Below are 12,096 nucleotides of genomic sequence, written 5' to 3' on the forward strand. Positions count from 1 at the left end.
CCTATATAATACTCTTAGAAATGCACCTAAGTGGACCTTTCAGGCTTTTAATAAAAAGCAATGACAAAATGAAGAGAAAGCTCTAAGGAACTAACATTTCTGCATGATAACGAAAAAAATGTTCTATGGCTCTATCTTATGAACTCGTACAATTTCCAAACAAAACCAAACACATTGGTGATGGACACTGGGTTGCCTTATTTGACAAGGGCATTTAAATAAAATCTAGCTACTATCATCGATTAATAAAAGTATATTTAATATGGACAAAATCACAGAAAAAAAGAACTTACTTTCTCAAGGAAGTATATGTATATTTGAAAACTTTCTAGTTTCACCAAATCTCTCTCTCTCTTACACACACACACACACACACACACACACACACACACACACACACACAGGGCCAGGTAGGGCATGTGTTCATGCTTTTATTTTTACAAACTAAGCTTTAAAAGAGCAAGACTTTTATGGGGGTCTCTCCTCAAGAAAAGACTTTCTATGCACGTGTAGGCTGGTGTGGATACACTAATGGGCACAGGAAGAAGATACAAGGGAATCAGGGGAGATCAGAGATCAGGGCAGAAGGTAAGGGCCACTGGGTTGGAAATTCTCTAAGATGATGATTTTTCTTCTTTTTTTTCATTTTCAATTTCTTGTGTTCTACGCTGATTTTTAGTTTCTTTTGTCTATCACCTATTTTCCCCATACTTATTCAGTCAGGGATGTAACCACTTTCGAAAGTAATTTCTTTCTCTATCTAATCTATTGGATTTATTATTACAGTGGCATTCCCTCAACACTGGTGGATATTTATATAAGATTATGTAAATCCACCTGAGACCATGTGATATAACAGAATTATCCTCTGAGTTCAGGCAATACCATGTGAAGACTTTTCTCTGTATGACTTTATTTTACTGTCTTCTTTTAATAAAATAATGTCCTATCTACATTTCTCCCTGTGCACACTGGAAATTCTGCTGCTGCTGCTGCTTCTATTTTTAAGCATCATTATTTCATTTTAGCTCACACAGACATTTGTGAATCTCAAACACAAGCAATACTGCTGACCCACAGATCCATACTTTCCAACGAATGCTGCTTCTCTCCATATGTTCACATTGCAATGTTTATTTCACAGCACAGCTCATACTTCATTTCATTACAGAATTTTGTTTTAGCAAAACCTCATGTATTATTCTACCTTTTCCCTTCAACACTGTAACTAAACAAACCAATAAATACAAAACATAAAGGTTAAAAACACATAAAGAACAATTAATTAGAGAACTGGTTATTGTTCCCAAGGTATGAACTGTCAAAAAGTTCAAGTTACTTTGGTACATGCTGACAAATAACAAAAAGTACTTTAGTTTCATTAGAAAACACTTTTCATCACCCATTTGATAACTAGGACTTTGCTAAGAATGGCAGAATTTCAAATATCCAGTCCTCCAATATGTCTCACTTATGATTACAGAACTAAATATTTTTCAAAATAAAAAGATGTGTAATAAGCTTTTGACATTCTCAAGATTTGTTCCAAAAATAATTTAGTATAATACTTTTAGTTATATAATTAATGCAAAATGTATTTCAAAATATGCAGATATTTTTCAACAAAAGTTTCACATTCATATTTCTGGAATGGACCACTGATGCACTGTTAATTCACTATCTAATAGAAATTCATAATTTTAAGGTGACTTAGGCTGCAAAATAATACCTACAAAATTGTATTCTAGCCAAGTGTGGTGGTGCATGCCTGTAATCTTAGTGACTCAGGAGGGTGAGGCAGGAGGATTGCAAGTTTGAGGCCTGCCTCAGCAATTTAGCAAGGCCCTAACCAACTTAGTGAGACCCTGTCTCAAAGTAAAAAATTTTAAAAAGGACTGGGGATGTAGCTCAGTATTTAAACACACTGTGTTTAATTCCTGGTACCAAAAACAACACAAAACAAAACAAAAACAGTATTATATTTTACTTTTTTGCTATATTTACTTTCGCTTGAAAATTCTTTGCATTCTACAAACAGAAAAATTCTTTCTTGACATATTCTATTTGTTGGATACATGGGGAATGGCCATTAAAAAACAAAAAGGAGAACGTTTCCTTTTCCTAACATATTATCAAAACCAGTTACACATAACTGACATTTAAAAAAAAAAAAAAAAATTTAAGAATTCTGCTTCCCAGAAGAAAAGAAAGTAAAACCTATTTTTCAGAATATCATTACTTCTCCTTTCTAAGAATGAACACTTAATTACTGAAATGCTGTTCATATCATTGCAGAGAGGACTCTTTCATCTTACAGAAAAGCAAGAGTTCTGTTAACATTTACTTGTTTTGTATCTATTTTTAGCCTAACATAAATTGACTCACTGTAAAAATAGAGAAAATGGGTTTTGAGAATACTGAACTTGAAAAAAAGTATGTTTTAGATTAAATACATAGAAAGAAGGAAACAGCATCATTACCAGGAAGCTTTGAGTAACACCCCATACAGGAGATCCAGTTTCTTTGAGTCCCTGAAATTCTTTTGTTGAAATCTAATCCCCAATGTGACAGTATGATGAGGTGAGGCCTTCTGGAGGTGATTATGTCAGGAAGGCAGAGCCCTCATGCATGGTGTTATGGTTTGGATATGAGGTATCCCCCAACAGCTCCTGCGGGACTATTCAGAGTTGAAATGATTAGACTGTGGGATCTGCGACCTCATCAGTCTAACCTAGTTTGAATGGACTAATTGGGTGGTAACTGTGGGCAGGTGGGTCATGGGTGGAGGGGTAAGTCACTGGGGAGGGTGTCCTGGAAGAGTTCATCTTCCCTGCAGCCCCATCACCTCTTTCTCCACTTCCTGGCTGCCACAAATGGAGCAGCACTCCTCCACCACACCCTTCCACCATGATGTTCTCCCTCACCTTGAGCCCAGAGCAATGAATTCTGCCAACTGTGGACTAAATCTCTAGAACCATGAGCCAAAATAAATTTTTCCTTCTCTAAGTTGTGCTTGTCAGGTCCCAGCAACACAAAGCTGATTAACACATACGGGATTAGTGCCCTCATAAAAGAGAGCCCTGTGAACTTCCTGTTTCCACCATGTAAGGTTTTCAACAAGATGATTGTCTGTGAACCAGGAAGCTGACTCTCCTCAGACACCAAATCTGTCAGTGCCATGATCATGAACTTCCCAACCCTCTGAACTGTGATAAAAAAAAAACAAACCAAAACTTCCGTGTTTGCCATTTAAAAGCCGCCCCATTTTATGCCTCTGATAACAAATATCCCCCAAGTCTCATGTATACAGAGGTGGGGTTTTTAGGCAATAATTGAGTTGTAAGGGTTCTGTCCTCATCGGTGGCTTTAATCTATTTGATGGATTAATGCACTGACAGCTAAATGAAGTACTGGGAGGAAGGACCTAACTGGAGGAAATAGGTCACAAGGACATGCCCTGGGTTTATCTTCTCCCCAGGCCCTTTCTCCTCAAACCCCCCACCCATTCTGCCCACTCCTTCTAAACTGCCACGAACTAAGCAGCTTTCCTCTACCACACATTTTCCACCATGATGTTTCTGCCTTGGAGCCAGCCAACCATGAATTGATTCCTTTCAAACCATTGGCCAAAATAAATCATTCCTCCTTTAAATTGTTCTTCTCAGGTATTTTGGTCAGAGTGATCAAAAGCTGACTAACAAGTCCATCTATTTTATTTTGTGGCAGCTGACTGAACAGACATTACACTTCATTTGCTGGAATTAGTTATTGCTGTTTTCATGATACATTAAAAAAGAGTCAAGGCAGCATATGGACTTGGTGACACAGTGGTGAAGTCTCTGGTTCTTTTACTATGCTGGCTACTTTACTATCTAGCCTTGGGCACAGTAACAATGGGCCCACCTACCAGCCTCAATTTCCCAGCCTATAAAAATGAGCATAATAGATAATTTACTAAGAGAGTGATGATTAAAGAGCATGAGTAAATTTCCCAGTGGAACAATAAGCAAACCACAGGTGTTTGCGCGCTACCTCGCCTCCCCTACCCTCCTGGGCCCTGCTCTCTTGCCTGGTAGAGCACTCAGGTAAAGGAACCTCCAGTACTAAAAATTCATAGTGCTACCCTCTATCATTTTAATCCTGATACTGGTGTTTTCTGTTTTCTCTTTCCTTTCCTTGATCATTCTTGCTAGGGGATTATCAATTTTCTTCAGTTTTGTTAATTTCTATTGTCTCCATTTTATTGATGCCTGCTTTTATCATTATTATTTCCTTTCTTATGACAGATATGCTTTGCTCTTCTCTCCTTACCTTAAAACAGAGCTATTTTTAAGCTTTTTCCTTTTAACTAATATGAGTATTTTATAGTTAGGCATGTCTCTAAGTATTGCTTTAGCTGCTTTCTACATAATTTATGTTGTGTTTTCATGACCATTCAATTTATAATATTTAATAACTACTTTTGCATTTTCTTCTATGAACTATCATTGTTTAAAAGTATGTGTTTAACTTTCAAATATGTGAATATTTCCTAGCTTATTTTTATTAATATTAATGTAATTTCATTTTAGTGAGACAGCATACTATGCAAGATTTCTAACATTCATATTTTATCAAAACATATTACTGGCATCACATATGACTGAGCATTTTGTGTGCACCTGAAAAGAATGCATGTTCTGCAGTTTTGTATAATAGACCTGAAATACCATCTGGTGCCACTTTCTTTTAGACAAAAGAATTCCCTTCAGGTTTTTTTTTTTTTTTTTTTTTGTAGTGCAGATCTGATAGCGGAGTTTATTCTCTCCCTCTCTCTCCTGCTGCTGTTTATGTGAAAATGCCTTATTCTTTTTTACATTTTTTGTTTCTGGGTTGCTACATTTCCAGTCTTTTATAAGAAGTCATTCTATTGCCTCTGACCTCTACTGATCTAAAGAGAAGGAAGCCACTATTTGTAGTGCTGCTGCCTACATAAAGTACATACCAGAGTCTAGCTGCTGTCTTTGACTAAAGATTCTGCCTCTGTCTTTGTCTTTCCTACCTCTACTCCCCTGTCACATCAATTACAACATGACACTGGCAACAATATCAGTATAATGTAATCAGAAATCTCCCTCTTCAGCATTTATTTAAATTTGAAAGAATTTATAGCCAGTGTAGAGTCATTAAAAAGAAAAAGCTAATTGTACATTGACTTTTTTTGTTGTTGTTGTTAAATGAATGCTAAGGGTTAAAATTATAGGAAAATCTAAATAAAATATCACCAAATGCAACATTTATCTATTAAGCTAAAAATTAAATAATTTTTCATAGCTTATTTTGATAGAATCAGCTATTTTCATATTGCAAGGTCTAGTGTTATTCAAAATATGGTATTATGAAAAATAAGAAACCTAAGTCACTCATCTTGGGAATTTTGGTCTTATCTGGATCAATTTCACATTTTTATCTTCTCTATATGATATCCTGAAGATATGTCAGAAGTATTTATATGTCTAGACTTTATTTAATTTTTTTAAAACACAGTGATTGGCTGGGAGTGCACCTCAGTGTTAGAGCAGTTCCCGAGCACATGCAAAACCTCAGATTCAACCCCCAGCAATGAGGGGAAGAAAAACAAAAACAAAAAACGCAACAACAAAACACACACACACAGCTAAAACACAGTTACATTCATTCAAAGAAGGAGAACAGATTTATTGCATTTGTTCTCAATGTGAGATCTATTTATACACACATAGATATGTTCTGACACTTAAAATCGGACACTTAACTACTATTGCTCCCTGTAAGTCTACCCCTACCATAAGCTTCTCAATGGTGTGCTACTGCAACCACTCCATACACAAACAAAGACCAGGCAATGAAACTCATTCCCTTAAACCCCAGAGTAATTTGTGAACAGGCCAGGCAGTTTCACATGTATTTAAAGGGAAAAAAAAATAAAATCAAAATCACATGTAATATAATAAAAGTTGGTTTAAAAACCCTAAGATAAAGTACAGTCTGTATAACACAGAACTTTTGGGAGGTTCTGTCTTGAGCAAGCAGAGAAGTAGCAGTGAAGTAGTAGAAGTGAAGACCACATGGGGGAGGGGCACCTGTGCAGTATGTGAACCCCCATCAAGCTCCTTTCTTATAGAAGCAGTGTTTTCATTTGCCTTATTTTAAATACATATTTAAAGTGTATTTAACACCATATTTATTTGTTCCTAAGCACTATTTTCCCTGAGATCTTTATCTTGCCCACTGGGTTTTTCTCATCAAGGCGTTTTTCAAAAACATAAATAACTTATTATAGAATACTTCCAGGCCCTTAATAATATGATTTAAAAAAAATTAAATAAAGTTTACAGGAAGAGTAAACATGACTGAAATGCTTAATGATTCTCCTCAGATCTTTAATTTTCTATTAGAGAACGATGTAATTTAGCAATTATTTTTAAAAGTCAAACATATAAACTGAAAGTTGCCACTAATAGAAAGGGTCATGGTTTTACACAGTGATTTATAAAACAGCTAAAAAGTAAAAGGCATATTAAGTCATATGATTACATTTTTATCTTCACTTTGTGCATAATACTAACCACTAAATACCCAATTCAAGAGAAAAATGTATTTTATTTTAATTACATTTAGATATTGTTGATGTTCTGAAATTACTAAGGATTACTTAATTTCAGCATAACAAACAGCAAGTCATTCAATGATTCCCAAGCAGTCTGTCACCAATTAAAAATACACTACACTAACAATGACACTTGGTTCTAAATTCTTTGACACAGAATTTTTTTTTTTTAATTAAGATTTTTTTTATTTTTACAGACTGCTTGATTCATTGTACACAAATGGGGTACAACTTTTCATTTCTATGGTTGTACACAATGTAGAGTCACACCATTCATGTAATTGTACATAATGCAGGGTAATACTATCTGTTTCATTCTACTATCTTTCTGTCCCCTACCTCCTCCCAACCCATTTTCCTCTACACCATTCAAAGTTCCTTCATTCTTCTCTTCCTCCTGCCATCCCCTCCCCAAGTTATATAGTGTCAAGTACTTATCAGAGAAAACATTCGGCCTTTGGTTTTTGGGGCTTGGCCTATTTCACTTAGCATGATATTTTCCAACTTCATCTATTTACCAGCAAATGTCATGATTTTATTCTTCTTTATGGCTGAACAATATTCCATTGTGTATATATACCACAGTTTCTATATTCATTCATCAATTTAAGGGCAACTAAGTTGGTTCCACAATGTAGCCATTGTGAATTGAGCTGCTATGAACATTGATGTGGCTGCATCACTATAGTATGCTGATTTTAAGTCCTGGGGTATAAACCGAGGAGTGGGATAGCTGGGTCAAATGGTGGGTCCATTCCAAGTTTTCTGAGAAATCTCCATACTGCTTTCCAGAGTGGCTGCACTAATTTACAACTCCACCTGCACTGTATGAGTATGCCTTTTCCCGCACATTCATGCCAACACTTATTATTGCTTGCGTTCTTGACTTAGGGTGGTTTTAATTTGCATTTCTCTAATTACTAGGGGTGATGAGCACTTTTTCATATATTTGTTGATCACCTGTAAATCTTCTGTGAAATGTCTGCCCATTTCCTTAGCCCGTTCATTGATTGGGTTCTTTGTATTTTGGGTGTAAAGTTCCCTTTAAAAAAAAAAATCAATGAGAAAAGAACAGCACTTACAGTTTTGTCTTTTTTTTTTTTTTTTTTTTTAACTCTCGGACATAAAGAGACCTAAATTTGATTTACAGAAATTTCTATCCAGCCCTAACTCCATTATCATAAAACCTTTACTTAAAATTTAATGGTACAATGTAGTGGAAAATATTCCATACAGCATAGGCAGGTAATTCTACATATGAATTTACATGGAATAGCCTGTTTTATGCTGACTGTCCCATTTTGAAAAATAAAATAAATGGTCACCATGATTCCACTACCAGTTCAGGTCCTCTCAATCTCTATAACAAGCTTCCTATTTAGGCAAAAAGAATTTAGGAGGTTGGTGAAAATAGGAACATTTTTAACAGCTGGACCAAGAGGTGGGTTCAATTTCACTACTGGATACCAGTTCATCTCTCCTGAGAGTGACGGGGAAGTTGAAACAATAGAGTCACTTAGCATATATTTCCAAAGGTTTTTTCTTCAGATAAATGTACCATAATATAGATGTGAGCTCTTTTTGACATATGGATGACCCAAACCTCATGGAAAATCAATGCAAATATAATTAAATCACATTTGAAATGCCTCACTTGCATTTATCACCAAAAAATGACTATAGAAGATCATGTGCCGGAGATCCAAGATGGCGGACTAGAGGGAGGCTGCGTTCCTTGTCACTCCGTAACGCCAGTTTCAAGCAGAGGATATCTGTTTCTTGGTGAGGCAGTTTTTGCTGCTTATCAATCCCCTGGTGTTTACCCATTTGTCTGCTGTGATGACCTGCAGTCTGCCAGCATATTGACACCTTTTTTGAGAGCAGACTGCTCACTGTCAGGCCTCTATCATCCGCCATTTGCCTGCTTCTCGCCTGTCTATTGCCTGCCTTACCCCTATCCATCACCCAACGCGCGAGGTTCACCTCCCGATCGACCGATAACAGTCAGCAAACTCATCACCAACTGCCAGTGGAGCACCAGCTGCCTGCTGCTGCCTGGAAGTTCACTGTTACAGTACCTGCAGGTTTGATTACACGTGGCTGCCGCCATTTTGAGACAAAAGCCAGGCCCCATAGGACCCCTGGCCGGACTGACTGAGCCCCCTCTCCAGGATGCCTCAGCCCGACCATTCACTCCCTGCCTCTGGGGCCGTCACATCGACTGACTGCCCCCTGCCGCCAGGACCCCCAGAACAACTGACTGAGCCCTATCACCGGGACCCCAGACCGACTGATTGCCCCTGGCCTCCACGATGCCACAACCACACCAAACACACCCAACCTCCAGGACCCCTGCCGGACCAACTGCATCTCCTCTCCAGGACCTCCCACTGACCACGTCCACCCCTGAGTTGCAGCTCCCATTTGCCAACACATTTCGAAGCCAGAGCGGCCATCTTGGATAATCCTGGAAGCCTTAGCTCTGATCTTTGGGTGGGGCAAATCCCATCCTACTGGAGGCTTGAAGCTCATCTTCAGGTACCTCTCATGCATCAGGCTACTGAACTCTGGGAGGTTTCATTACTATATGACTATTATACAGTAGATTTTCTTTTTTCTCCTTTTTAAAAAAATTTAAGTTTTTATTTCTTTACTTTTCTTGCTCTCTTTCCCTTTAGTTTACCTGTTCCCTCACAGTCTCTTTCTCCCTTTTTTGCATGCTAACATCAGATTCCTTTTGATTACACTCTCACCCTTTCTATTTTCTAGAACTTCTGTATATTCTTTTCTTATCCTTTTAACACCCACGTTCTACATCCCTCTGCATCCTCTTTGTCCTCCATTAGAAACTGCAGACCTTATTGCAAACCTGTTTGTTTTACCGAAGATAATATTTGAACACATTTTGTTTATTATGACAATTTTGTTATTGTCCCCATAGGGGCTATTTGGTCTAGAATTGCATAGTGTCTGATTTGGACACTGCTAATATTGATCTCCCCTTAAAGAAAGGGTTTTGGAAACCTATAGGGCCACTATAAGCCTATAAGGGGAAATCTGCAATACACCAGATCTGCACTGCTAGAGGGGAAGATACATGAACAACATAAAAAAAAAGGGAAGAAAATGATCCAAACAAATCTAGATTCTATAGTAATAGAATCCAATGACAGTATGTTAGAAGAAATGTCAGAAAAGGATTTCAGATTATGCACGATTAAGCTGATTCGCGAAGCAAAGGATGAGATAAGAAAGCAAATGCAGGCAATGAATGATAATACCAATAAGCTGACAGAGCAACTGCAGGAAGCAAAAGATCATTTCAACAAAGAGAAAGAGATTCTCAAAAAAAAAAAAAAAAAAAAAAAAACAAACGGAAATCCTTGAAATGAAGGAGACAATAAACCAAATAAAAAACTCAATGGAAAGCATCACCAAAAGACTAGACCACTTGGAAGACAGAACCTCAGACAATGAAGACAAAATATGAATCTTGAAGATGAAGTTGCCCAAACAGAGAAGATGGTAAGAAATCATGAACAGAATCTCCAAGAACTATGGGACATACTGAAAAGACCAAATTGAAGAATTACTGGGATTGAGGAAGGCACAGAGATACAAACCAAAGGAATGAACAACCTATTCAATGAAATAATATCAGAAAATTTCCCAAACCTGAAGAATAAAATGGAAAATCAAATACAAGAGGCTTACAGAACACCAAATGCACAGAATCACAACAGATCCACACCAAGGCACATTATAATGAAAATGCCTAACATTCAAAATAAAGATAGGATTTTGAAGGCCGCAAGGGAAAAGCATCAGATTACATATAGGGAGAGACCAATACGGATAGCAGCCGACGTCTCAACCCAGACTCTAAAAGCTAGAAGGGCCCGGAACAACATATTTCAAGCTCTGAAAGAACATGGTTGCCAACCAAGAATCCTATACCCAGCAAAACTAACCTTCAGATTTGAAGATGAAATAAAATCCTTCTACAATAAACAAAAGTTAAAAGAATTTACAAATAGAAAGCCTGCACTACAAAATGTACTCCACAAAATATTCCATGAGGAGGAAATGAAAAACAACAATGGAGGTCAGCAAAGGGAGGAACTACTTTAGAGAAAAACCACTCAAAGGAGAAACCAAGCCAACTTAAAAACAAAAATAAGCCAAATGACTGGGAATACAAATCGTTTCTCAATAATAACCCTGAACGTTAATGGCCTAAACTCATCAATCAAAATACATAGACTGGCAGGATGGATTAAAAAGAAAACCCAACAATATGCTGCCTGCAAGAGACTCACCTCATAGAAAAAGACATCCACAGACTAAAGGTGAAAGGATGGGAAAAAAACTACCATACACATGGACTCAGTAAAAAAGCAGGGGTTTCCATCCTTATATCAGATAAAGTGGACTTCAAGCCAAAGTTAGTCAGAAGGGATAAAGAAGGACATTTCATACTGCTTAAGGGAACCATAAATCAGGAAGGCATAACGATAGTAAATATTTATGCCCCAAACAATTGTGCATCCCTGTACATCAGACAAATCATTCTCAATTTCAAGAATCACATAGACCACAACACAATAATTCTAAGTGACTTTAACGCACCACTGTCACCACTAGATAGATCTTCCAAACAAAATCCAACCAAAGAAACCATAGAATTCAATAACACAACAATAACCTAGACTTAATAGACATATATAGAATATTCCATCCATCAACGAGCAGATACACTTTCTTCTCAGCCGCACATGGAACCTTCTCAAAAATAGACCATGTGTTATGCCACAAAGCAGCCCTTAGGAAATGCAAAAAAATAGAGATACTGCCTCGTGTTCTATGAGATCATAAGGGACTGAGAGTAGAAATCAATGACAAAATAAAAAAGGGAAATTACTCCAACACTTGGAGACTAAATAATATGCTATTGAATGAAACATGGATAACAAAAAACATCAGGGAGGAGATTAAAAAATTCTTAGAGGTCAATGAGGATGATGATACAACATATCAAAATCTCTGGGACACTATGAAAGCGATACTAAGAGGAAAATTCATGGCACGGAGCGCATTCCAGAAAAGAATGAAAAGTCAACAACTAAATGACCTAACATTACAGCTCAAAGCCCTAGAAAAAGAAGAACAGAATAACAGCAAAAGTAGTAGAAGACAGGAAATAATTAAAATAAGAGCTGAAATCAATGAAATTGAAACAAAAGAAATTATTCAAAAAATTGACAAAAAAAAAGTTGGTTCATTGAGAAAGTAAACAAAATAGACAAACCCTTAGCCACACTAACAAAGAGAAGGAGAGAGAAGACTCAATTTACTAAAATACATGATGCAAAAGGAAATATCACAACAGACACCACTGAGATACAGAACATAATGAGAAGCTACTTTGAAAATCTGTATTCTAACAAAATAGAAACTACCCTAGACAT

General features: G+C 36.9%; 1 protein-coding gene across 1 annotated transcript in view; it reads right to left on the reverse strand.

The window, feature by feature from the left end:
- Window positions 1-12,096, reverse strand: part of BCKDHB (branched chain keto acid dehydrogenase E1 subunit beta) — a 240,503-nt gene that overhangs the window by 33,292 nt on the left and 195,115 nt on the right. The window lies entirely within an intron of this gene.

This window comes from Sciurus vulgaris, assembly GCF_902686455.1.
Source record: "Sciurus vulgaris genome assembly, chromosome: 7".
In the NCBI taxonomy this organism is placed as follows: Eukaryota; Metazoa; Chordata; class Mammalia; order Rodentia; family Sciuridae; genus Sciurus; species Sciurus vulgaris.